Source organism: Lissotriton helveticus, chromosome 3_1, assembly GCF_964261635.1.
Source record: "Lissotriton helveticus chromosome 3_1, aLisHel1.1, whole genome shotgun sequence".
NCBI lineage: Eukaryota > Metazoa > Chordata > Amphibia > Caudata > Salamandridae > Lissotriton > Lissotriton helveticus.
This window is the reverse complement of record NC_136061.1, coordinates 1,273,657,954-1,273,685,224: the sequence shown is the minus strand read 5'-3', so window position 1 is coordinate 1,273,685,224 and position 27,271 is coordinate 1,273,657,954. Positions and strand designations below refer to the sequence as shown.

General features: G+C 49.3%; 1 long non-coding RNA gene across 3 annotated transcripts in view; it reads right to left on the bottom strand.

The window, feature by feature from the left end:
* The window catches only part of LOC144824941 (uncharacterized), a 498,402-nt gene extending 478,989 nt beyond the window's left edge, over positions 1 to 19,413 (bottom strand). For 2 of the 3 annotated variants that reach the window (XR_013609197.1, XR_013609195.1), the window contains exon 1: positions 18,514 to 19,413. This is a non-coding gene — a long non-coding RNA (uncharacterized LOC144824941). Of the gene's footprint in view, positions 1 to 15,223; positions 15,370 to 18,513 lie in introns of those variants that run through there. The other variant, XR_013609196.1, reaches the window with a different exon arrangement.
* Between the last annotated feature and the right edge of the window lie 7,858 nt (positions 19,414 to 27,271).

Genomic DNA, 27,271 nt, shown 5'->3' with positions numbered 1-27,271 from the left:
CGAGTACTCTGGTAGTCTCTAAGTCTAAAAGGTTTCCATCGTAGTTATCCTAGAAGTTTCCTTAAATTGTAAATTTGTAACTTGTTTGTTTCCCATAGAAAGTCAATTGTAACCCACGGTTGTGTTTAGACACTGCACGTGTCTCCCGTGGGCCTCCTACATCCTAACCCTAGGTTGTTCCTAGAAGCCCCAGCGATTCCCCAGGCCCTAGGCCTGCTTTCTATCGCAGACGTGGTTCTTATACCACTATTTTAGTATATGGTTTGTGAGGCCCCAGGGCAAAACGTATACTGTGCAACTTATCGTATGCTAATTAAGTTCCTTGTATTGTACTTTTACCTCTGACCTCATAAAGAGTGCAGAGGGGTTGTGTTTAGAATAAATACATATATATTTGATATATACCTTGTGTGGTGTGCTTTCATTTGGTACTCAAGGGATTATAATTGGTAAAAGAACTAGCTTAATTCGCTCTCTGAAGTCTTAGCCTGAAGACTGCTCGCCACTGCTACCCCTAGGATAGCTTTCTATAAAGTTGACTTTACAACCATCATCAATAAGGGTCGATTGGACTGGTGCAAGGTGCCCACTAGAATAGTGGACAGCATATACCAGCCCAACTTCTCACAAACACTCTCCCCCAATCGATCTCCTGCCGAGAGTCTTACCATCTCTTCTGTATATCCTTAAAGACCTGGCTTTTTGCCCTTTATTAACTTAGCGGACTTACACCTCCTATTCCCTGACCGTTGGTTCTGTCTCAGCGCCTTGATGCCTTTGGGCAAAGTTTGCGCTTTATAAGATGGTCATTCAAAATGCCAGAGTGGTAGCATGGCCTGCCCAAGGGGCACTCTAGCTTGGGTTTGCCTCCAAGTTGAAAACATCTTTGTAGGAGAGTAGGGTCTGCTTCCTATGGTTACCCCCACGTTTTGCTGTGGTTCTCTGGTTTTTCGACTTTAGTCTGGCTGTGGCCCTGCTAATCAGGCCCACAGCCTAGCTGTTCTCTCTCTAAATTGATACTTTGTGCTTTATGTACATACCAGATTGGTTACTGGGTCTCCCTTGTGAGCCCCTGTATAGTGTACCCTAGGTACCCAGGGCATAGGTGCACCCTAGGCCTACCAGGGGCTGCAGCATGTATTGTGCCACCCCTGGTTTGCCTTTCAAACTGACACCACAGGTCTGTTCTTACAGCCTGGGTAAGGTGGTGTAATCACCCCTTACTTAGATATAGTATACCTATATCTATATACATATACACCTATAAGTCACTCCTATGGCAGACCTCGACAATCCTGGATGTAGAGTGCTTGGTTTTATGTGAGAGGGTGCCCTAGCATGAGCTGAGTCCCTCTGCAGCTTTCGGAACCATCTCCTTATTGCTGTTCTATGATATAGCCATACCATATACTCTTAAGTGCATTATAATCCTCGCGGTTAATGCTAACTTTGGTTTAGCTTTATAAAAACATGTCGTGTAAGATGTCAAACACTTTGGAATACTACCCCCCTCGCCAGTTCTGTTGGCCGGGGTAGCATTCCACCCTTCTAGAGGGAGAAGACATGTAGTTACTGGTAACCCCGGTTAAAGTTAAACAGAGCCTCAGCATCACAAAATGGATGCTGCTGCCACAGACACGAGTCTGCCCTCCTGCTGCTGGATGAAACTCCAGCAGGGGAGGCCTGGACAATATGCTTCCTGTCCAGGGAGGTGCTGGCACCTCCCCAGACAGGGTTTTGTGTATTGGGGCAGGGAGGGCTGCATTTAGTGAACGCTTTTCAGACACTGACTGGGGCACACTAGGTGCTCCATGCATTTCCCAGTTCAAACCGGTTGCTGGGGCACTCTGACCCAGCTCTGGCACGAAACTGGACAAAGGGTAAGGGGTGTAACCACCCCCTTCTCAGGTCCACCCATAGGAGGGACTTTTTTTTTTTTTTTTTTTTTTTTTGGTGTAAGACATTTATTAAACATATACAATAGGTACACTGCGTCACGCCAACAACCCGGAGGCAGGCCGCGATACAAGCAAGCGTCAATCAACAGCAGATTTCCCGCTAGGGAAATGACAATAAATCTTGGTGTAACGCAGCTGGCCGTACCTGTAAATTATGATAAAAGGAAAGGAACATACAGTGCATAAGTGGCAAACCATATAATCTTACATTTTTGTAGATGACGACTTAAGTTGGTGAAATTACACAAGTATGTGCCATCGCAGTGTCATAAGGACGAAAACGACAGTCATATCGTATCAGAACAGCAGGCTAGTATGAACAAAGTCACAACACCTTTTACTCCCAACCCCTCACAACCGTGCGAGGGCAACAAAGAACATGGTGGTGCTGAACAGAGTGTGATCTGCATGGCTGAATTGGCACTCTCGGGGCAGGGCGCGCTGGGTGTCGACAGCTAATGTAATATGCAAGTATGTGACTGGGTCAGTAGCAGGGGGGACTCCTGAATCCCACTGAAAGTGGGGCAAAAAGGGGGGGGGTGAGCAGACCATCTAGCGTGGCGAGTGATCAGTGAGCGGGGCAGAGCAGTAAATCTGGTTGGCGCCAGGCAGAGCGGAAGTAGTGCACGGGCAGGGTGCCCTGCAGGACATTAGAGCGGTCTATGTGGCAGCACTCAATACGCCACGAATATCGCGCATGCAATCGGGGGATCTCAACCCATGTCATCAGAGACGCCCGCGGCAGGGGAACCTGCGGAGGCAGCAGAGCTTGTGCTTGCTCTAGCCCACTGGAGGAATGGTTCCCAGATATCATTAGGCCTGGAGGCAGTGGGCATCGACTCCCAGTAGTGCGTGAGTTGTGTTTGACCATAAGTCACGTCTTTAACCCACGCCTCAAATGTCGGTGGAGTCCTGCGGCCCCAGTGTATTGCTACCTGGCGTTTCGCATAAAGGAGCAATATTGCGTGATGCTTTCGGTCGCAAGGCTCAGTATTTTTCACATATCCTAGCAGGCCCACAAGTGGGGTAGGCTCATCTGACCTGCGCAGCATGTGGTTTATAGCATTGAAGATGGCCGTCCAATAGTCTTGTAGCTTCGGGCAAGCCCACGCCACATGTAAGAAGGAGGCCTCTACTCCATCGCATTTCCAGCAGGAAGCATCGTCTCTGATGCCCATGCGGTGAAGCAGTGTCGGAGTGCGGTAATATCTGTGCAGGAATTTAAAGTGCACCAGTCTCAACCTATAATTCGGAGACAGCGCCGACAGTTGTGCACAGCAGTAATCCCACAAGTCGTCAGTGAGGGGGACATCCAGGTCGGTAGACCAAGCTTGTTTGGCCGTTGGCACTGTAATCGGAGCTTGTTCTTGCATACAGTTATAGAGCCTAGAGACCAGTTTCACAGAAGATGGACGGGACAACAGATTGTGGAGAGCGTCCAGGCGCGGCGGCTCCTCAGGGAAATTAGGCCACAGCTTCTTACAGGACTCCCGAAGGGAGTGGTACAGCAGTGCTTCCGAGAAGGAGTCAGGATGGTCATCCTCCCGCGCTGGTAACTCAGCAAATTGCCCTTCAGAGTAGAGATCCGCAAATGTCAGTATGCGTTTCCCTCGGAGCAGAATGGCGTCCCCCCTAGTGCAGAGACATGGGAGCATCGGGTTGCCACGTAGTGGGATCGATGGCGCGTAGAGCAGCGGGAGTTTCGCACGAATCCTCAGTTCACGCCAAGACCAGCGGATCATTTCCACCGTGTCAATGTCTTTCGATGGGCGCGTGACCCTGCCGTATAGCGCCACCTGTAGAGGTGAGGGGGCGGCAGCGGCCAGTTCCACCGCCACGTGTGGCTGGTATGGGGCGGGGTAGACCCAGAAATGTAGGAACTGCGCCTGTGCACACAGGGAATATAGTTTGAAATCCGGCGCTCCGAGGCCTCCCTGCCTGAGCGGCAGGGTCAGCAGGGCCCAAGAAGACCTGGCCTGGCCACCAGACCACACCAGTTTCAGAAGCAGCGACCTCACACGTGCGTGGAAGTGCGCCGTCATTGGCACGGGAACATTCACAAACAAGTACAGAAATTTGGGGAGTACCACCATTTTCACCAGTGCAATCCGTGCGACCAGGGAAAGGGGAAGTTTGTTCGATAGGAGGGACTTTAAAGGTAGTCCAGCCCCTAAACTTAGTATAAGTATACGAACCCAGTCCCTAGGAATTTAGATTACCCTGGACAAAACTCTGAAACATAAATCCTGGACTTTCGACATTCCATTTCGACTGGAAGACGGAAGACATCTCCCTTGTGGTCAAGGAGTGACCACCCTGTTCAAACAGGCACCAACAGCAACTTTTCTGGTCTTCATTTTTGAGGCTCCCGCCGGATCCTGAAGAATCTGTGAGACAGGACATGGACTTTCAGACATCTCTGACCCCGACCTTCGCTCACAGCAAAGCTGAGACCCGTGGCGGACACGAGAGACGTGGGACCGGAACTCCTGGACATTCTGCATTTTGCAAGCTGCACTCACTTCACGGGGTATCCTGAAGTTGTGCATTGGGGTGCTCGAAGCCCAGACCCGAGCACCATTTGCACCGAAGCTCAGAGGCCCCCACTCCACGAGTGTCCTTTGGGCCCCGCTTTTGCATTTCAGCTTGACGCGTCTTTGGGGTTCCTAGTCCGTTGGCTATTGAGCCCCCTGAAGACTTTCTTCTGAATCTAACTTGATTTCCTGGCTGCTCCAGGCTTGCTCCAGCTTCCCTACAAAGGAGAAACGCCACAGACCTTGCTGGTCTGCCCGAAGCCAATCTCGACATCCTGCGTGGATTGCGTTTGCCAAGGCTTGTTGGGTCCAATCCAGATACCGACACCGCAGTCAACTAGATCCGTTGTGGTCAGCTTGAATCCAGCTCCTGGTTGTCATCGACACCTCCTGGTCCTCGTGGCTGAAGAGACAAACTTCACCTTTTCACCTGAAATCCCCCTACATTGGCTGGCAGCTTTCCATCGCCATCCTGGTCACTGGCAAGTGACCCAGACTCTGTCCCTTCTGCTTTCAGGTTCTTTAGATCTTCGGTCCACCCTTGGATCCACCCGGACACTTTTCCTCTGGTTGCCTGCAGCGCTTCTTTGCAGCTCTCCATTGAAATCGACGACGAAACCTGACACTAAAAGACACCTATGCACCCGGCTTCCGTGGGTGAGGTAATACGAGTACTCTGGTAGTCTCAAGGGTATTGGCCCTCCTAGTGTCTAAGTCTAAAAGGGTTCCATCATAGTCCATTTGGAAGTATCCTTAAATTGTAAAAGTGTAACTTGTTTGTTTCCCATAGAAAGTCAATGGTAACCCGCGGCTGTGTTTAGACACTGCACGCGTCTCCAGTGGGCCTCCTACTTCCTAACCTTTGGTTGTTAAGAGTAGCCCCAGTGATTTCACAGGCCCCAGGCCTGCTTTCTAATTCTCACGTGGTTCTTATACCACTATTTTAGTATATGGTTTGTGAGGCCACTAGGGCAAAACGTATACTGTGCAACTTATCGTATGGTAATTAATTAACTTGTATTATACTTTTACCTCTGACCTCATAAAGAGTGCAGAGGGGTTGTGTTTAGAATAAATACATATATATTTGATATATACCTTGTGTGGTGTGCTTTCATTTGGTACTCAAGTGATTATAATTGGTAAAACAACTTGCTTTAACTCGCCTACTGAAGTCTTAGCCTGATGGCTACTGGCCATTGCTACCCCTGGGGTAGCGTTCTATAAGGTTGACTTTAAAACCCTCATCAATAAGGGTCGATTAGACTGGTGCAAGGTGCCCACTAGAACTAGTGGACATCATATGCCAGGCTAACTTCTCACAATCTTTTGATCTGGTTCTTTCGTGGCATCCTACTCTGTCTCTGAGGTGATATGGTGCCTGGTCTTGATGGGAAAGACTTCCTTTGATAAGTCTCCATGACATCTACGTTTACGGGGACAACTTGTCTTGGTTTGGTACCTTGACTGATTTCTGTCATGGCTCTCTCCATGGTCGCAGGCTCCATTTGGTTTGCCTTTGTGGTAACAGTATGCCTCAATAGATGAGTATGGGTACAGTCTTCCTGGGTCATCCTTTCCCTTCCAAAGCACTACAAGCTCCCTTGGTATGTCTCCACAGTACTATTGTTTCCTGGTCAGTTTTAATGGGGATAGTCTCTGTGGTGGCAGTCGACCATTCTCCACGGTGCTTGCAATCCCACAGCTCAATAGACTCATTTTGATGAATCCCTCCTGCCCCCACCCTCCTTGACAACAGATTATATGGTGAAGTCTAGCTTTCTTCCTATCACACAATGGTGAGAGCCTTCTTTTAGTCTGCCTCCATGACAATTGCTTCCTTTTGGTTAGTCTTCATGGTGAAAGCGCCTTTTTGATTAGTACTTGTGGCAGTAGCCTCTTTTTGATTAGTTTGTGTTGCAGCACCCTTTTACTGATCTGCTTTCAAGCCCATAGCCTCATTGTTAAGTGTCCAAGGGGACATTCTCTTTTTTGTAGTTTATATTGGACAACCACCTTTTGGTTAGTCAAATTAAAATATCTTTATTCGATTTACAAAAGCAATCATAAAAGTACATTAAAATGAATTTGGCATCAACAATACAAACAGAATCAATCATGTCAGTGCAATTTCATAAAAAAGCATGATACGTCCATGAACAAAACCGAGATATAAAACAGCAAACATTAAAATTATCTAAAAATTACAAATACAATAAAGCCGGTCTTACTTGCTTGAAATTCAGGGGCAAGAGGACAGGGCGAACATACTTATCTAGCAAACCAGCCCATTTAGGGAAGATAATGGACAATATGTAAAGTGTCTAGTGCAGAAGTCATGTCACTTGGGCAAAGGGGGGATTTGAAGGCTTATGCCAGCCCACTAATAACTCTGGGAACACGTTTAAACAAAAATATGTTAATAATCTTCTATGCAAAACCGGCATTTCCAAAGTTAAATACAATTCAGCTTTACTCATAGACCTCACCCATTGCACATTGCAATAGATGTTTTTATGTCTTTTAGCGAATTCAATATCTGATTTACAAATCAGCTCTGGTGCACTATGGGGTTTACCCATTGCACCCAGAGTAGCTTTAAATGTAACTCGACCATGGTATATGTTGACTATGATCCATATTCAAACAATCACATATGATCTTTCTGTTAAACTCTAAGTCACTTTTAAGCCAAATGAAAAGCCATAGGAGTATTGGGCGGATTTGTATAAAACCTGAAATAAAACCTGTTCCCAACTCTTCATGCACTATTTCTGCAGGTACACTCTGAGGAATCTGCAGTATTCTCCTAAAAAAATATTTTAAACCACTTGTATTGGGGGACAAGGTTTATATCCTCAAATCTTTGCACCAAAGGTCACAGTTGGAATACATTTCGCATTCTAGACTTTATGCAGCTATATCCTAGGCGCGTTGAGAAAGTGTCTATACCATGAGCTTCCCTATTAAAGGACTGAAAATGCGCTCTTCTTAAAGGGTCCCAATTAGTTTTATTATCCAGAAAAATGCCTAGATAACAAAATGTGTCCAACTTCCCTATTTGGTGGTCTTTAATAAAACATTTTTTCGTTTTTACGTTTTTCAGGCCCAATATCATGGTGTAGGATTTCAAATAATTGATTTTCAAACCCTAATTCTCCATAAAATCATAAGAACAATTTAATAACAACTGTCAGCCATTAGCTGTACATGCAATAAGAACGGAATCGTCAGCATAAAGCAAAGATGGGACCATTTCCTACCATCAGCACATCCATACAACTGATCCAGCCTATTTATATATAGAATAAAAAGCATGGTGGCCAAAATGCATCCCTGTCGGACCCGCTGCCTAACTGAAAGTGCGTGGTGCATTCCCCCAAGGGACCATATCTTAACGATGCTTCTAGTCTTGTGTGCAAATAATGCAAGAAAGTGTGAGTGCTTTGTCCACCCTAAAGTCCCTCAGCACAGCCAACAGTTTCGATCTAACCACTGTGTCAAATGCTGTGCTGAGATCCATGAAGACCAAATGTATACAACCCTTTTTAACAACTGTATATTTATTAATTAAAAGGTAGAGGTTCAAGTTTTGTTCTATTGTCCCTCGCCCTGGCCTGAAACCGTACTGAAAGTCTGACAGAATTTCTTTATTATTTGCCCAATCTGTAAGTTGTTTTAGGAGAACCCTGCCCAAAAACTTCAACTCAGCATCTAGCAATGAAATGGGACGATAGCACGCTGGGTCCTCTTGATTTCCCATTTTAACATTGATACAATAACTGATTGCTTCCAAGATATTGGAATGTGCCCACATGCTACAGCATTCAAATTATGGGTGATTAGTGGGGGACAGAGATCCATACATGATTTACAAAGATCCCCGGGCACCCCATCTGGTCCGGGCGCCTTCACTGATGTAGGTTCCGCTATACCTTCCCCTACCTCGTCCAATTTATATTTATATTTATATCTAATATTTATATGGCGTGGCGAATCATCCCCAAGGGCATCTCTTGGCGCCTGGGAGGCAGATAACAGGATGGACAATGCTCCATCAAAACAACCATGTTTTGAGAAGTTTCTTAAATTGTGCCAAGTTAGGGCATGCTTGCAGATCTTCTGGCAGCCTATTTCAGTGGGTGGGGCAATTTGCATCATCATCTCACTTTCGGGCAATACAGTATGGCTAAAATCACCAATATTTGAGTTGATATGTTCAAAGTGAGTTACCTATTTCTTAGCTGGTATAGATTGTCTCATGTCTGGTGCTGCTACGTCGTTAAAAGGTAGTCACGGCCGCTCCCGCGAACCACTAGTGGGGCAGGGAGGGGGAATGGGGGAGGGCTGTTAAAAATACATTTAAAAAATCACTTAACTGCCGGCCGCCTCTCTTCCTCTTACTGGCTTCTGTTGGGACAGGAAGCAGTAGTCACCCAGGTTCACCTAAGCCAATGCAGTGTTGTGATTGTTCTGAGCACTATGGTTTGGAGCTCAGATGGGAAATGGGAGCCTGGGCATGTTCTCCACCCAGGCTGTAATGTAGCCAGGGTGTAGAACACGCAAAGTGTGCATGAATGTTTGACCGGCCCCAGAGGGCTCGCCAAACATTCATGCGCACTTAGGAGGGTGCCACCACTCCTCCACCTGCTTCCCAGCTTATCCCTACCCTATAAAACTGCCTCAGCATGGAAAAATAAACTGATAATAACATTGCGTTATTATAATATCATTTTCCTTTTTTGCTGTGCTGAAAGGCAGTGGGGCACCGCTCCTCCGCCTTAGTGGAGGGACCGTCCCTGTTAAAAAGTGGCCGATTCACGATTCTCCAGTAAGCTGAGCAATCCCTATCATTGCAGGCCTCCTTTACACCCAGGCTGCTTTCTTCAGGTAACTCTTCCGATTCCTACATGCCTGTGCATAAATCCTTCTGGTCTCTTTTACAGCTATTGTGGACCTTGGCTTTTGTTTGAGAGCCAAGTTTAAATCCTTGTAAGCCCTCAAGCAGGCATTGGTGAACAATTTAGGGCCATCACTATTGGACCTAAAGCTTGGGCTAGTAAGGGCTATCTGCACCTCGTTACACATGTTAAAAAAGCATTTACAATAGCATGATCACGGTAATCAAAATGTAGGCACAAAATCATGAACACAGACCTTGAACAAATTCCTCATAAAATCCTGAGGGACTATCTTGCGTCAGCCAACGCATCTACCTTGCTCCTTAAGTATTAGGGGGTCTTTGTATGAATTTGAGGTCTTGGCCTCAAGGTCATACCAGCCAAACTCAGCCATTGGAGGATTATGATCACTAAAAGTAATCCATACTTTTCTAAACCCAATTAAAAATGAATTCAGGCTAGCGGACACTAAAATATAATCAATAGTTGATAAAACCTCTGCCTTTGAATGTAGGTACTTGACATGGGGGGTCATGTTCCTCTGTACTTAATAAATTAATAATATTACATTCTGATGCCATAAGGTTAAATATATCTCCCTGATGATAATGACTAAAATGAACCTGTTCTAAGCCCACCCCCTGAACCTGATCCCTCCTATTGGTGATGCATGTAGTACAACGATGTAGATTAAAATCCCCAACTAACATGATTAGGGACAGAAAGGGCCAGTCTAACAAAATCTTTTCTTAAAATCTTAACTCAACTTCCAAGGCGACCTCTGAGGAGGATGAGTTATAGATATTTATTATCAAAACCCTTATCTTATGTGGAAAAGATAGCAGGACTCCCAAAATAAGTCCAAAATGAATACCGCCTACTCCATATCACAACCTAAACTCACAAACGTTGTCGAACCTCCCTTATCCCTACCATGCGGGGAGGACACAGCATTAGCTCGGAAAACAATAAACCCATCCATAACGGACAACCCCTCTACATCCCAAGTCTCCTGGAAGCACACTATCTAAAAAGGTTTGCACAAATCCAGCCCCTTCCCATCCGCTAACAGTGATCTTAATCCTGAACATTCCAGCTGAGTACTTTCAAATTACTCTAGGAGGACTTCTGAGGGACCCCATCCTCTTTCGGCATCTCTATTATGCTAATTTCCTCCAGACTCACTCTCTCCTTACAAACTGACTGATTATGATCGATCTCATCTCTATTAAGTCAACCAATGCCTGCTAAGGCATCAAATCGATGATATGTAGGGATGGAAAAAAACGAACCCAAGTAGCACACCCCTATCCGGCATTATGGCTACTGTTGCTGCACCCCCTCATAATTGGAGGGAGACCTATTACTGGCTGTTTTTCATCAGGAGGTTCATTCCTTTCACCATTCGATCCAGCTCTTCCCCCCCGGCTGAGGGTTGAGCGCGTCCCTTCTAGAATGACTTCATGGTTGATTTCTCTGACTCTACCCTGAGAATGAGGCTTATTCTTATCTTGGATTTTTGAGTTATTTGGGTCCAGTGTTACAGAATCTTGATTAGGGTTTGTGATGAGGATAAATGAGCTGCGGGGTGATGTCTCCTCAGATGTTGCTCTAATATTCCTGTATGACCTTCCACATCAGGCACATCCTTATCTGAGCGAGGATACACCAATTTTGACTCGCCCTTCATGTTTTTATGTTCCTGTAGGGCACGGTCTAAAGCATCCCATCTAGACCATATTAGACGCAATTCCTCCTGCAGAAGAGTTAACATTTTCTCTAAAGTCCCTCCATTCATAAACCATTTCAACTCCCATCCAGGAAGGGTCAAACTCTGTTAAAGCTGGAACATTAATATATTTGGGTGTCCTGGATAACTTTTTTTTACTAGTTTTAGGTTTAGTGGATAGCTTAGAGCGCTTCGTAACCCTAAGATGGGAGCTGTCCGAGGAGCATGGACTCATGACACTGAAATAGCATCAGAAGCTTGCAACTGTAGTGAGGGACAGTCTTCTTTCCGTATATCCTATTTTCGAGTTAATAGTTGTCATAACACGCTGTAACATTTTATCAAGCGTAGTAGGAGCAGGAGAAGATGTACTGTATTCAAAAGCCCACCCAATTTCTTCTTACCCCATTGTCACTTGAAGCTGTTTGACTCCCAGGAATCAAAAAACTGGGCGCAGGAATTCAAATTATAATAAAGCCAATGAGCCAAGAGGGATGGCGCCGTCTCGCCCAGGCACGGCTCACTCTTGACCCAGTCTTCCCCCGGCCATGCCCAGGCATGACCTGCGCGTGACCAACATGTAACCTGTAGTGTCCTGCAGGACACGTTCTAGTGTTTGGCAGGCTTTGGTATTCCCAGCCACTCCCTTGAGGGCTGGATACACTTGCACCCCCACCCATCCATCATGGGTGTCACGAATGACGTGACCTAGTCAATAAAAGGGCCCGGGTGCACGTGCTCGTGGCCAGTTACAGTACCCAACTGCCTAGTGTCCATGTCAGTCATTAGCGTCATGCGGGCCTAGGGCCCGACACCACATTGGCGATGAGGTGGGTCTGACGCCACGTGCCTACTGCTCAGCGCTTCATCGTCCTTCATAGGGAGGAAATGAACCAGCAATGTGACGCCCCCCCCTAGTCATGCTGTCTACGGCCACCTGTGACTGCAGACAGGATTGAGCCCCTCTTGTGACCCGGTCACCACCTCCTAGATCCTGGAGGATCAATGTAGCATGCCTGGAGGCTCACACATGCCCATTGCCAGCACGACGGCCAAGGCCGTGCTGAGGAGGAGGGAAGCCACCCCATGCATGAACCGGCATCACGGGGAGGTCCTGACAGTTGCCCACATACTGCCGCTGCTAGTGCAGCCCTGGTGCCGGCCGGCCCGACAGCAGAAGGTCAGTGGGAAAAAAAAGCAAACAGACTTGAAGCGAATTGCCGCTGCTAGCGCTGCGCTAGAAGTGCCCGGGCCTCTGACCCTCGGAGTACCCCTGCCCATGCCCTGAGGCATCCAGAGGCTGTCCCGCCTGCCGTTTCTGCACCGGGGAAAAGGGGAAAAGGGACACGACACGATGTGGCTGCTCCCGGCACCGACAGCAGCAGCCTGAGGCCAGAGCCGTTTGTGTCACCGTAGGACGTGGCGAAGCTGCACAGCCTGAACGCTCCACTGCCCCGTTCTCACCCCATTCAGAATAAGGGGCCGCAGAAGTATCATAGCAAGAATCACACCCTGCATCCTGCCCGCCGGGGTCAAAAGAATAACGGCGCACCAGCCGCCACTCACCTCTGAACATTGGGAGGGAGGGGTGAGGGGGGTGAAGCAGACCACGACAAGGAATATGTGGAAAAGGCCGCTTTTATTGGAACAGGTGCGCATCACATATTAAATCAACCTTGGCAAAAAGCCTTCCAAAACTAAACCTCACTAAATACGTAACATCCCTAACCCCGACCCCGCCCCCACCCATACAATACACCATTTCAACATTACAAAAACATTATATCACCATATCAACCATTATAACCTATAAATACAAGCCCTCTGTTAACCAACTCCCATGCCTGCCCCTTCACATCTGTCAATCCCCCAAAACGTGTAATCCGAACTAAAAACGACCAACCTATCCTTTCCCTGTCGTTAACAAAACTTACCCATTAATCAACAAACCTCTGCCAAAACTGCCCAAAAACAACTAGACCCCGCACGGCACCTGCTCCAAGCGACAGAATACAGCAAACAACCCTTGCTCCCCTGTTCCAACGAAACCAACCAAGATAATAACTTACAGAAAATATCCAGAAAATTAAAGAAAAAAGGCCTACAAACTGAAAAAAGGAAGAAACAAAGCTAACAGTAAAAAATTCCTGCCTAAGCTCCCAGCCACCAGGTCACCAAACCTAAAATGGTGGCTGGGAGCAGGAGCCCAAAGCATTTATGCTTGGGCTCCTTTTGGGCTACCGACTAGAAAAAGCCCAACCCTTAAATGGCCGATGCTCCTGCCTATAAACCCCCCCAGCCCCTCCCAAATCGCCCGGGGGGGGACCTCCCTGCGGTCGGCTGCCCCCCCCAAACCTCACTTGGGAGGGAGGGGTGAGGGGTGGGTGAAGCAGACCACGACAAGGAATATGTGGAAAAGGCCGCTTTTATTGGAACAGGTGCGCATCACATATTAAATCAACCTTGGCAAAAAGCCTTCCAAAACTAAACCTCACTAAATACGTAACATCCCTAACCCCGCCCCTAAAAGTTCATGACCCCTCCCCCACCCATAAAATACAACATTTCAACATTACAAAAACATTACATCACCATATCAACCATTATAGCCTATAAATACAAGCCCTCTGTTAACCAACTCCCATGCCTGCCCCTTCACATCTGGCAATCCCCCACAGCTTGTAATCCGAACTAAAAATGACCAACCTATCCTTTCCCTGTCGATAACACAACTTAATCTGTTCACAAAAAGAGGACAAAGTTCCTATACCAGGGTGCAAAAGTCACCCACGTATCTGAGTGCAAATAGTCACCCATACATTAAAAACAGGGAAGAATGGGGAAAAGTAATCCTAGGTAAAAAATACCCTGATGGGAGAGGGAAAGATATACTACATCCTCTGCTGCCCTCACACACCCCGGAGGATGTCATGCTTCATCATCGGGCAATTTTGCTCCTCGTAGGGCCGGCGCTGCAATTCCCTACGGGTCCCCGAAGGGTCACTTTATCAGAGATCTTTTAGAGGATTAGCCGGATGTTGCATGCAGGTGTGTGAGGAAGGGCAAGGGAGGGCAAATCAATTACGTGCAAACATGATAGTGTGATAAAATCAAGGGTATGGAAGCAGCGACAAGACCGTCTAGGTAACCCTTGGCAGTTAAAAGAACTGCTTAAAAATGACTGACCCCACAAGGCCCACTATGCCTGGGTGTCACTAGTCAAGGTCAACATGTTTCGCGCCTCTATCGCCCGTAGGTCATTGGCGCTTCGTCAGGACCAAAAACAAAGTGAAGTGCACGTGAGTAAAATACATAAAAGTTAAAATGAGAACCCTCTTATCTCATCCAGGGCGGATCAGGATAAAGTGACCCGTAGGGAATTGCAGCGCCGGTTTAGGAGCATGGACACTGGACCTTTATTGGCTCCTTGGTCCCCCCTCTCTTTTGTTGAATTGATAACACAACTTACCCATTAATCAACAAACCTCTGCCAAAACTGCCCAAAAACAACTAGACCCCGCCACCCAGAAAGGCGGGGGAGGAAACTACCCCCCTTTCTGCCCGCCCAGTAGGAAATATTCTAAAAACCTCACTTCTGAACATGCAGGCATCTGGACCAAACTTCCCTGACCTCCAGCAAGTAAAGAACGATTCCCAGCCTGGATGAATGCACACCATCATCACAGAAGAACTCAACTGAGACAAAACGGATATCCCTGTGTGACATTCACCCGAAACCCAATTGACAGCAAAACCTTGAAATCTCTGAGTTCACCCCCTTCCGAGTCCTGTCAATCTCTCTGGGGTTCACCGCCCCTCCCCATACCCTGCGCGGAACAAATTCAGTCCATAGCACATGGCAACCAGACTATTGTTCCTTAATTAAAGTTAAGTCCCTCTTCATATACCGCAGCAGGACGAAACCTTTAACTCCACAAAGATCGTTCTTACCCAAGTGTATCAATAAAATATCCAGACATAGGCCCATCACCAACGCCTTATTCAACATGGAATGAGTTCCTTCCAAAGCATACCCCCTTTTCCCTTCCACACAATATTAAACATTTGGTCATTAAAAACCCAACATTTTCCAAAAATTACTTTGGGCTGCCTGAACTTGTGCCCATTTGATGAACGAATGCCCCACTATCCAAACCGACACTTCTTTAAACTGGGGCCCAGCCACAGAACCTGTAAAGAGAAAAAGACAATGAATCTCAAAGCAACGAGGATGACGAATGCGCCTCCCCCGCGTTGCCCCGCACATAACGCTGAAAACAATTTGACGACCAGCGCCCTAACCGCATGATTTCCCCTTGAGACCAACCCCTATTATGCGCTTCAGTCGCTGCTCCAATCCTAAAAGAATGAGTTCCATATTGCTCCCCGTCCAACCCAATCTTCTGCACAGCTTTTCGCAACACCATGCGTAGTTGGTATACTATTACTGGCGCCCCATTAATGTACTGAAAAACAAGATCGCACTCTGACGCCTCTGACAATGTCTTCCAGCGACGAGCCAAACGCAATGGACACGTAACCTTAGGAGTCCTTGCTTCTAACCAAACCCCTTTCCCCTTCTTTTCTGATCAGTTTTAAAACTAGAAAGCCAAATGTGCACACCTTTTACTGAGAAAAACACTTCTTGCAAAGAAATTCCCTTTGTGCTTGGGAATCAAATAACTCCGAGACTCGAAAAGATGCCATCAGAGCAGCAAACAAACAAGCTTCATAGACATCCCTGAAAACCAAGGGTAAAACTTGCAACAAACTAGCCAAATTCTGCCACGAAAAGGGGAGAACGAGACAACTGGACACCCCCGTGCTCCCTGGCCCAACCTTCAAGCATTCTCTTCCCGACCTTGCCAGCTGAAGGAGAATAGCCCCAAAAGAGTTTCCCCATAAAAGATATACCTGCTAGCTTCCTTGAAATGGTGACCTGAGACAGGCCTCTTTCTATAACATCCAAAAGGAACTGTACTACATCTTCAGAACGACGCCAAGCTTTATCGCGCCTACATGCCCCAGGCGCTAAAAATTCCTTCCATGCCAGGGAATATGCTGCTCGCGTAGACGTAGACAAAGAACCTACCACCAGTTGTAATACCCTACGTTGCCTATATACCACAGGTGTTCTGGCATTGGGGTCGCTCTCCTGTCCGCCTCCTTGTCCAGCCCACGGAATCTCCCCACTTTTCTGCACACCACCTGCCTCGCCAATAAAGGCCAAAATCATCACTGCCCAATGCATCCGAAAACATTTGCACAACCCACTCACTGCACATCGTCCTCCCTGACCAAGGGCACCCCATTAAATGAAGTGAGAAAAAAGGACCACATACGCAAATCCTCTTTCACTCCTGCTGACAAGCAGACACGGTGGTGAGGCAAATGCTAACCAGCCAAAGCTCTGCCCTATCTCCTACAGAAAGACCCCCTGCCCTGACCACCCTGCAAGCGAAGTTAAGATGTCCCAGCAACACCTGAATCTCCTTCACCATCACCTTCTGTTTTGACAGCATACTGACCAGCAATTCTAGCATCTTCAACTTTTTTGCCATCCGGCAAGCGAGCCTGCATTGCTACTGAATCCATTTCAATACCCAAGAGGATAAAACTGAAGCAGGTCCCATTGTTTCTCCAGGAGCCAAGGGCACACCCATATCCTCCATGAGCTCATGGAAAGTGTCCAGCGCTGTCTGGCACTCCGCGGAGCCCGGGAACCAACAAAGAAAATATTATCCAAATAGTGTGTTACCAAGGTATGACCTGTTTGGTGCGTGAAATACTGTTGCAAAAAGGTGCCGAAACTTTCAAATAGAACACATGACATGGAGCAACCCATCGGTAATGCTTTGTCCACGTACCATTTACCCTTGAAATGGATACCCAGAAGATGCCAATCCTCTGGATGGACTGAAAGCAACCGAAACGCAGACTTAATATCACATTTTGCCATCTCTGCAGTTGCGCCCGTGGTCACCACCAGTGACATGGCCACGTCAACTGAGGAATATGAAACCGAGGCAGCCACCTCCTCAATGAAACCATTCACCGAAGACCCCTCAGGCCATGACATATGCTGAAGTAGCCTGTATTGCCCTTGTTCTTTCTTGGGAACCACTCCCATAGGTGATATTATCAAGTTCTGGATCGGCCAATCATCAAAAGGGCCTGCCATCCTTCCTTCATGCACTTCTTTGCTCAGTTTTTCTCACACCACCCCGCTATGTTCTGACGCTGACTTCAAGTTCTCCACCCATGCTCTCTGCCCTGGACCCAGATAACCCAAATACAATCCATATTGAAAACCTTCCAAAATCTTCTGTTTCGCCCCTACATCCTCATACCCCCACAGTGCGTTTTCTAATTTTGCCAGCCTAACTGGCGTAGGAGCCCTTTGGCCAAGTGCCCTGTGCCCCTCTACCACCTCGACCCCCTTGAAATTGCTGTGAGGTGCCAGATGTACCTGCACCTGACTGATTCCCTTGCGGACTACCCTGCGGTTTAGGACCCCCAACATCTAACAAGGGGATGCCGCTTACCACAGCTCGAGCATTCGTGTCTGTACTTACAGTATTCCTTAGTGCATGACCCTTTATTGAAGTCCCAGCATGCCCCCATTTCAATCTGTGTAGCTGCTCCGCTTCCCACCCCACCCTGGGTGGGCTTCCCCTGAAAAGGCCGATAAATTAACGGCAGACCGCTAGCTGTAAAAATGGTCTTGCCACCCACAGCCGCTCCCATGGTATGCTGCCATAAATCAGTATCTAACTCCCCCCACTTTGCTTCTGGGTCCCATGCAAAACGAGCCCTAAACTCCTCTTCGTATTTAGCCCATGCATAACCTCCACCAGTAATCTGTGCTTTCCGAATCACATCCATATATTTAAAGATAGACACGCTGCGCTCCGATAATTTCTCACAATAAACGGTTGCATAGATGAAGAACGCTGCCGTCCAGGTTCCAATGGTCAACTGCACCTTGGGGCGTTTAGCCAATTCATACTCCGCCTCCTTAGAACCTTCCTTAGACCTGACCTCTCTGTGCAGGAGTAGAAATATCTCAAAATACCCACCCTTCCATATACGCTCCTTGGTTGCCAACATTAAATGAGCACCCAACGGCTTAGTTACCCCCATGAAAGGCAGCTTTTGATTTTTTTATTCTTTACTATCAAGTGGCTCCTTAACCCCCTTTGCTTTATCCATATCAGTCTCACTCTCCACTTTATTGTCCAAGGCAACATTTCCATCCTCAGTGCCCACTCAGTGTCCTTGACATATTTACCTTTGAGTGTCTCCCCTCCAACACCCCCCCCCCCCGACCCCCTCCTCCCCAGTCCCCACAGACACCATTTTCAGTTTTGCCTGTGTATGAGTTTTCTCACCTGGCCCTAAAGAGGCTGGTCTAGCCGACTCCGACCGCCGTGCCGATAATTCCACACTTTCCTGTGTCCGAGGAGCCCTCACCAAGGGGCCACGCTCTCGTCTTATCCTTGGCTGCTGTGCCACTCCTGAAACCTGTAAAACACTGTGAGAAGCGTGAGAGGTCCCTCCCCCTCCATATCCTGCAATTCCCTTTCCTCTGGGCTGTCTTCGTCATAATCAAGCAAACTCGGCTCCACCACCTGAAGCCGCCTCATTATCAAAATCAACCTCACGGGTCCTATCAGACCCCGTATTACCAACACTGGCCCTCAAGGCCTCTGGGTGTCCTCTTGGCGGGGGAGCCGACTGTACCCGCCGGTACTCCCCCAAGCGTTGACTCTGGAGCACCATAGCCGAAGGTAAGGTAGACCACCTAGCCTGCTATTCGTTAGGGCCAGCGAGGTCGCGCCAGACCTTCGTGTGCTGACCACGGCGGGATCCCACGGCGGTACGGAAAGTGCCGCGCAAGGCTCTACCCTCCCTTCACCTCGGCGCAATTGGGCCGAACCGCGCCCTACCGAGTCTGCTGCGCCGCGCTGATATGAATCCTGAAAAGAAAAAGTTTGGACTGGTGTACTGGGATCCCTAAGAACCAAATCCGCCTCAGCCCCCTGCCATCTAGGAAAAACTGCACCAGTTTACCACCTTCTTATCCGACCTAACCGCACAGCCATGCCCGTACTCACCAATGGGAATTAACCACCTACCTCTTCGTCCTCACTCCAATCCAACATAGCTGCCACCACTGCTGAAGCTGGACCCCGACTCTTAGCCCCGTCTAATACTCTCTTCTCCTCACCTCGCTGCTCAACCCTACCTTTATCAACATTCAGACTCCCCATGCCCACCCTACCGGAGGACTGGTCATCCATCCTATGGCTCCGCAGTCCTTCTGACCAAGAGGGAAATGTATCTAAACCCACCCAATCCTGAACACTGCCTGCTGACTCTAAATCCCCGCCTAACTGTGGAAAAGAACTGGGAACAAAATTACCTACACTCTCCCTTGCTGACAAGGACCATACAGCGGCTGACGTACCTCCAAATGACTCCCTCCCCTCCGACTGCCCTACACCCAAAACAAGAAAAACCTCCTTTGCTGGAACCCCCTATCACCCACTTGCGCCCACTCTCCATCGCCTTTAGAACTCCCTACCACGGGCAAAACATCCCCTTTTACAGATGCCGGGGTAGAAAACAATAAGGGACTGCCCAACATCCCTTCCTCCAAATACTGTTCCTCCACCAAATCAATATTGGAACCAAAATGAAAACCTTGTAAATCAGAGGACACCGCCTCACAAATTCTCCCTGTCTCCACCATGTTGCCGCCTGCAATGCCCCCCACATGAGCGCTCCTTTGAAACAGCCCCTGATCAGTAAATGAGGCAAATTCCGGCTACCCGCCCGCTTCCCAGCCACCCCGCGCCTCCCCCAAGTGCACAGAGCCCTTTCGCGCCACACTAGAAGGGACGCCTGCTCCCAGCTCTGGCTGACGCTCTAACGCGGTAAGCGAAGAGGAACACTTCTTGCTCCCCTTCCGGCCTCCGCGCCTTTTATTAATTAAAGAAGAGGCACCCGCCCCCTCTCCTTGTTCACGGAGCCGGGCTGCCTCGCCAACGCCTGACATCGCTAACGGGCGTGCTGATGATGCCCCACCCTCGGCCTCACCTTTGGCGCTGCTGCGTGACGCACCAGCAGCGCCCCTGTCTCCTCCACGCCCCATAAATGACAGAGCCGGTGTCCCAGTGCGAGACCGGCCCCTTTCACTTACCGGTGAAGCCCAGTGCTGTTTCGGGGTAGTACACGCTGCCACCGCAGCAGCGACGCCTGCATAGGCCCGGCGTGGAGGGCGCACCAGCCCCCCGCCGATCACCAGGTCCATTCTCCCCGCCTCAGAGAGAAAACAAAGCGCTTCCAGAACCATATGATCTTCCATTTCATCAGTAAATCAACCACTAAATAGTCAAACGCTAAGAAATAAAGAAACTAGCGCTAAATGCAAATTACCTAAACTGACTAGAAAAAAATCCTGCCTAAGATCCCAGCCACCAGGTCACCAAACCTAAAATGGTGGCTGGGAGCAGGAGCCCAAAGCATTTATGCTTGGGCTCCTTTTGGGCTACCGACTAGAAAAAGCCCAACCCTAAAATGGCCGATGCTCCTGCCTATAAACCTCCCCCCCACAGCCCCTCCCAAATCGCCCGGGGAGGGGACCTCCCTGCGGTCGGATGCCCCCCCCCAACCTCCCCTCCACAGCAGCGGGTCAAAGACAACACAATGCCATAGCCTGGTGGCGCTCCGATTCACGGCCTTCTTGCTGCTGCACATGTGAAGTAGGTGTGGCTCCTCCAGGCGGAAATCTGCAGTGTCGTAGCGTGGAGGAAGAGAGGTGCCTGTGCCCAGCTGCACCGGCCGAGCGTGATCCGGTCTCCACGTTATGCCCCGTCAACTTCCTTGAAACGGCTAAAGTGCTTGCAGCGCCACCTGGCCATCAAGAACAACAGCGCATCTGCTCCCGAAGGAATGAAGAGCACCGGCAATGGTTGGGTTGAGCCCCCCCCCCATGCGCCCACATCCCCGAAGGCCTGCTACAGATGTAAAGCTACCTCTGCCAACAGCATCGATGCCTGCGCCACCTGGTGGTCAACATTGCAAATCAAATCCGCCTCTGCCCGCAGCGTCACGTGCCAGCCCTGCACAGAGCCCTGCACCAGCTCCTCCAGCGCCCGAGGCCTGCAGCAAGCAGGGCAATCCACCGCGACCTTGTAAGGACTGCCGTGGCCTGCGGAAAACAGACGAGAGCACCGCACCACCTAGCTGTCACATGCCTGCACCACACCTGGAGACTTAAGCAGAAAATGCCACAGGCCATAGTGAAGGAGCCCCAGCACCCGGAAGCCAGCAGCACCGCTGCTCCTCTGAGGAGCTCGGTGAGAGAACACGGGTGCAGTGAAACCCAAGTGACCATTACCCCGAAGGAGTCCCTTCCAATGACACCCTGGCCTCTCCAACGTATGCAAGCCGGCAGCATCAACTGCAGCAGCCTCCTGAAAGTACCTGCAGCATCACCTGGTGACGGTGAGCTGTACTGCAGAAAGTGAACTGAACCCCTACACTCTGCTTGACAGGAAGTGGCAGCAGCCCCACGAGGCAGCTGCTTCACGCCCCAGATGCAGGCCACCGCTCCAAAAGAAGAGGCTGCTAACCCTAACCAGGAGCACCAAGAAGCCAAAAGCGGCAGGAGCGCCGCAGCCCCACCAAACTCAATAGAAGCGACCAAGCAAGGTCCAGCCAGTCGAGGGCAGCCATTCCCCACGAGGATGCAAGGAAGATGTGAAACCCTTCTGATTGCCACAGGAAAGTCACAGCTGCCACAATTGCAGAGCTGCCAGGAATCCAGGCACGCCCACATGGCACAGCTAAATACCCCAAGAAGTCCAAATCGCCCCAGAGCACAGACTGGCCACTCGAGCCAGACGGTGACACCCACTGCAGCAGTAGCATGACTGGGAACATAGCACTGCTGCGACATGCACTAGTAGCAGAACTGACACAGCCAGGACGGAGGATGAATGCACCACATGCCCCAATGGGCTGCCTAGACTTTCAAAGGAGAAAGTCTGTTGCACATCCCCAAGGGCCCCAAGAAGCCCGAAGCTTCTGCAGCCCAGCCTAGTGCCGTACCAACACCAGCAGCAACGCCAAAGACAGCCACCACCAGCAAGGGTGGAAGATCAGCCAGACAGCAACGTCTCAAGGTAGCTGTCTTCCACCAAAAGTACAAGAACGACTGGTGCAGAGCGCGCACCACAAGTGGCTACCCAATACCACCGTCAGAGAGGAGATTGCATTACTCACTCCTACTGGTGAACAGACACAACCGCAAGCTGCAACACAGGCACACCAAGTGCCAGAATAGAGCGCCCAAGAAGAAGACAGAGCGGACTAAGTCACAGATGCGCAGGAGGCCACGCCAGCGAACCTGACAGCACAAGCAGGCGCCCGGGAGATAGAGACATCTCCATGGAGAAGCCCTGCTGAATGCAGCACGGAGAAAAATGACATCTCTACTGCACCAGCGAAGCCCCGCAGTGAGCCGAAGACAACACAGAGTGTTCTCGCTTGCACTCCCTCAAGACGGAGTCGTCAGTGACCCAAGACAGGCAAGAGTGGAGTCACACACTCCACATGGCAGGCGCCAAGCAACATGTGCTCCAACAACAGGCGACACGTGGCCTGACGTCACGTCGCACAGCAAGCAAGGAGCACGTCACACAAAGTGACCAATCCTGCCAAGCATGCCAGAACGAAGGCCGACATTGAATAAGGGGAGTTTTACCCAATAAAATCACTAGGGACCTGGGTGCTATATGGTACAAAATAAGGGGTCCCAGTAACAGTATCACAAATAGACAAACAAAACACTTACTATCACACTATATAAAAAATTCACAAACTAATAATTGGACACACTGTTATTTATTCACAATGTGCATGTTCATATTTCTTTATAACCAATTTTTTAACATATTTGTTGTAGTGCCCCAGACGCGGGGAGCAAGCAGCTATATACAACGTTCGCCGAACACAAGAAGCCTATGCGCCCTTCTGCACTTCTCACCGTATACCCTGAGTAAACCCCGGGAGAAGGTGGCCTTCAACGCCGATAGAGATAAGCCAGCGGTGTAGTTCAAACTATCCAGTAAAGATACGACACTAAACTGTTGTGAATATAGGTGATCAATTGACACCTTTTTGCAAGTGTTTCATGAGAACTCCTTGAATATCGATCCTGATAACCTTGACAGGATCTATTGATGCTCCCCGCTCTCCTTGTTTCAGTTGTGAGCTATTCAGCCCAACCTTCCATGAGAAACCAGTGTCCCCCTGGGCCTTTCGTCCTGATGAAGACCCTACTTTAAGGTGTGACGTATACCTAGCAATACATCTGGGGTCGAAACGTCGACAGCTAATACCTACTACCTGTCGATGCAACCACCATTCTACTCATTAATTTGTAGCATCGTCATTATGGTTTCCCTTTTTAAATGATGAGTATTTATAACTCATTTAGTATACTGGCTCAGGGCTCTGAAGCCACACATATTGATTTAGCAAGATTCATAAATTGTTATTTATGTCACGAATGACCCATCTTGCACATTCCCTCCCTACCTTCACTGTCCCTCACCTTCCCTCTCCTGGGGCACTACAACAAATATGTTAAAAAATTGGTTATAAAGAAATATGAATATGCGCATTGTGAATAAATAACAGTGTGTCCAATTATTAGTTTGTGAATTTTTTAAATAGTGTGATAGTAAGTGTTTTGTTTGTCTATTTGAGAACGAAGGTCGAAGCAGGCACCACAACGGTTCCACCTCCAGATTCAAGCACAACACCCTAGAGTGAAGAAGAATGACAGTCCTGTAACCCCGAAGAACCGGATGAACACAGGTGCGCTGACAAGACCAACAAGAAGAGAAGACAGAGGACTGGCACCGCAAGCCAAAGCGCACCCAGACACACCAGATAGCCACCAAGGCGGACCGACGTCCCTGGACACAGCCTCACGGGAGAACCAAACATAAGCCGCAGCAAGCGCAAACCGCATCTCTACCCAACGCTTCCCAGTGCGATTATCCATCCCAGAGTGTCGGCAGTCTAAGTCAAATGGCATCCCTGCTCCTGACCGCAGATGCCACGGGTGAAGATCAGCACCGAGTGTGCTTCCTCACACCGCCTCAAGATAGAGTCGCCAGAGGCCACAAGACAGGCAAGAGGAGAGTCGCACACTCCACGTGGCAAGCCGCCACCGAAGATCAGCATCAGCAATGCGAAGACACATAGCTGCTAAGTCCCTCCAGACATTCAACTCTCCCAGCAAGTCACCATCACCTGTTATTCCAAACACCATAAGGCTGGCAACTGTCATCGTGCCAGCCCTCATCACATGCGTCAAAAACCATAATTTCCAGAGCACCAATGGACTGGAGTCCTACACTGTTGCCACACCAGCTGACAAGAACCAGAGGCTACCTGCGAACCTGGCCTACACCTGAACTGCGGCAGCGAGAGCATGTCTTGGCCAAGACTCATCCATCCTTGAGGGTTGTGCTTGCGAACAGGTACTGGCTCCTCTGTGGTCTTGCAGCTGCCCCCAGTTGGCACACAAGCAGCCCCAGTGCAGCCCTACCGCAGTCCCGCAGCAACCCTGACAACGGGCATCCCCAGGAGGGATAGTTGGAAGAGACATTACCCCACCAACAGGTAATAGGTTACAGCCAAGCAGTTCAACAGAGAAAGTCGATCAGGCAACACCTCTGTGAACGCTCAACATGGACTCCATCCATGCTCATGACGCATACCATTGTATGAACTGTTAGAATCCACCAGAGACCACCTTCGACGTCAGCAGAGTGGAGCCACACAGGACTGTAAGACATGTTCTCATCAGTGAGCTGATGGGATGCAGCTGACGTCTCCAGGCCAGCGGTCGTGTCCTGAACCACTCAGGTTTACTATGAGTGCCTGCCGAGATGGTCCTGCTGCAGGCAGTCACCAGCCCATGTCTGATGTCTTCCCGCCACCTGACTCGTAAGACTGATGGACCCTGTGGTGTTTAGTTGACTGGTAATTGTCCCCACAGGTTGGACTAATGTCTTGTTTTGTATCTTCAATAAAGTTTGGGAGAAATGTAGTGTCCTGCAGGACACGTTCTAGTGTTTGGCAGGCTTTGGTATTCTCAGCCACACCCTTGAGGGCTGGACACACTTGCCCCCCCCCATCAATCACGGGTGTCACGAGTGACGTGACCCTGCCAATAAAAGGACACTGGTGCACGTACTCGTGGCCAGTTACAGTACCCAGCTACCTAGTGTCCCTGTCAGTCATTAGCCTCATGCAGGCCTAGGGCCTGACACCACATGACCACGTTAGCGGGGCGCCTCTGTCGATTTTATGGTGCTCCGGCAACTAGCAGCTCACGTCACGTCCGGGGAAGCTAGGGGATGTGGTTCCAACCCCACCGATGTGGCCAAAGTCCTGGCAGCAGAAAAACAGCAGAGCAAAACACTGTAGCAGTGAGCGAGGGTCTCTGTTATACCAGCCAACGTGTGGTCAGGCTCCCTAAAAGCAGTCTCCTTTTGATCAGACTCCTTGATGACACCCTGTGGTCCTCCTCACTGTGGTTCTTCATCATTAGCCTCCATTGTGACAGCCTCTTGTTGGATGGTATGTTATGACAGTTTCTCTTGGTCAGCCTCCACTGAGCGAGCATCCTTTGGTTGTACCTCTGGTGACAGTCTTCTTTGTTAACAGACTCCATTTTGGTTAGTCTCTAATCGTGCCATTGCTCTTTGTGATGAAAGTCTCCTTTCACTCTGTTCCCATAGTGAAGAAGGGTACATTTGGGTAGGTATCCAGGGTGACAGCCTCCTTTTACTCACTCTCTGTTGGCAACTCACACAGAGTCAGTGTCTGATGGTAGGGCCTCATTTCAATCTGCCTCCAGGAGGGCATGTTTCTTTTGGTTAGGATGCCTGATGCAATGATGCCAGTCTCATTGTGGGCAGTTTCCAGAGTGCAAGCTTCTTTTTGGTCTGTATCCATGGCAACCTCCTCCTCGTGCTGGGTGGTCTCTGTTGTGCCAGGCAGCTGCTGGCCACGCTCTGTGGTCAGAGCCAACTTTCGATCTTCCTCCAGAGTGACAGTCTTGTGGTGGCTGGTCTCTACGGTGACAGTCGTCTAGTGATCAGAATCTTGCTGAGAGCCCTCATGCTTTATTCCTCTACAGTGACAGCTTCGAGGTGGTGGGTCTCTTTGGTGCCCGGCACCTCAAGGTCAGGTTCTGTGATGAGAGCCCCTTGCTGTCTCTCTGCAATACGATAGCCATCTTTTAGTTGGTCTGTTGTGGCTGCCATCTTATAGTCAGGCTCTGTGGTAAGAGGCCACCTCTTGGTCCGTCTCAGTGGTGAGATCCTGCTATTGGTTGGCCTCGTTGATGGCAGCCACCTGGTTGTTGCTTGCTCTCTATTGTGACAACCATCTCGTGGTCAATCTCTGCGGAGAAAGCCACCTTTCAATCTTCCTCCTTGGTAACTGTCTTTTTTGATGCCTGGTCTCTCTGGTGACAGCCTCATCCCAGCCAGGTTCTTGGGGGGTCTTCCTCCGTAGTAACAACATCCGGTTGGGTGCTGTCCATAACGAAACCTACCTCATGGTCATCCTCTGATATGACAGGCAGCCTTCTGCGTATCTGCCTCCATACCGACACTGTCCTGTTTGTCTTTATGGTGTCACAGCCACCACAAGGTCAGCCTCTACGGTGAAAGCCTTCTTGCAGCCTGCCACCTTATGCTTTGCAATGGCTGCCCCCCGCGGTGAAATCCTCCTGTTGGTCATCCTCTCTCGTTGTGAACGCTATCTCATTGTCCGGCACTCTGGTGAGGGACCTCTGTGGTGCCTGCCACCTTTTGGTCTGCTTCCATAGTGACTACCTTCTGGTGGTGAATCCCTGTACTGGCAGCCTGTTGGTCCAGCTCCCTCCGTTGTGCGACCCTCTCTGGAGAGTGCCTATGGTGATAGCCTCCTTGGTTGCTCTGGTTACGGTCTCCATGGAGTGGACGCTATAATCGTCTCCATGGTGACGGGTCGAGAGGCGGGGCCGGCTGTTCGCAGAGCGCATGCGCGACGGTGTGTTCTGATTCCCAGCCT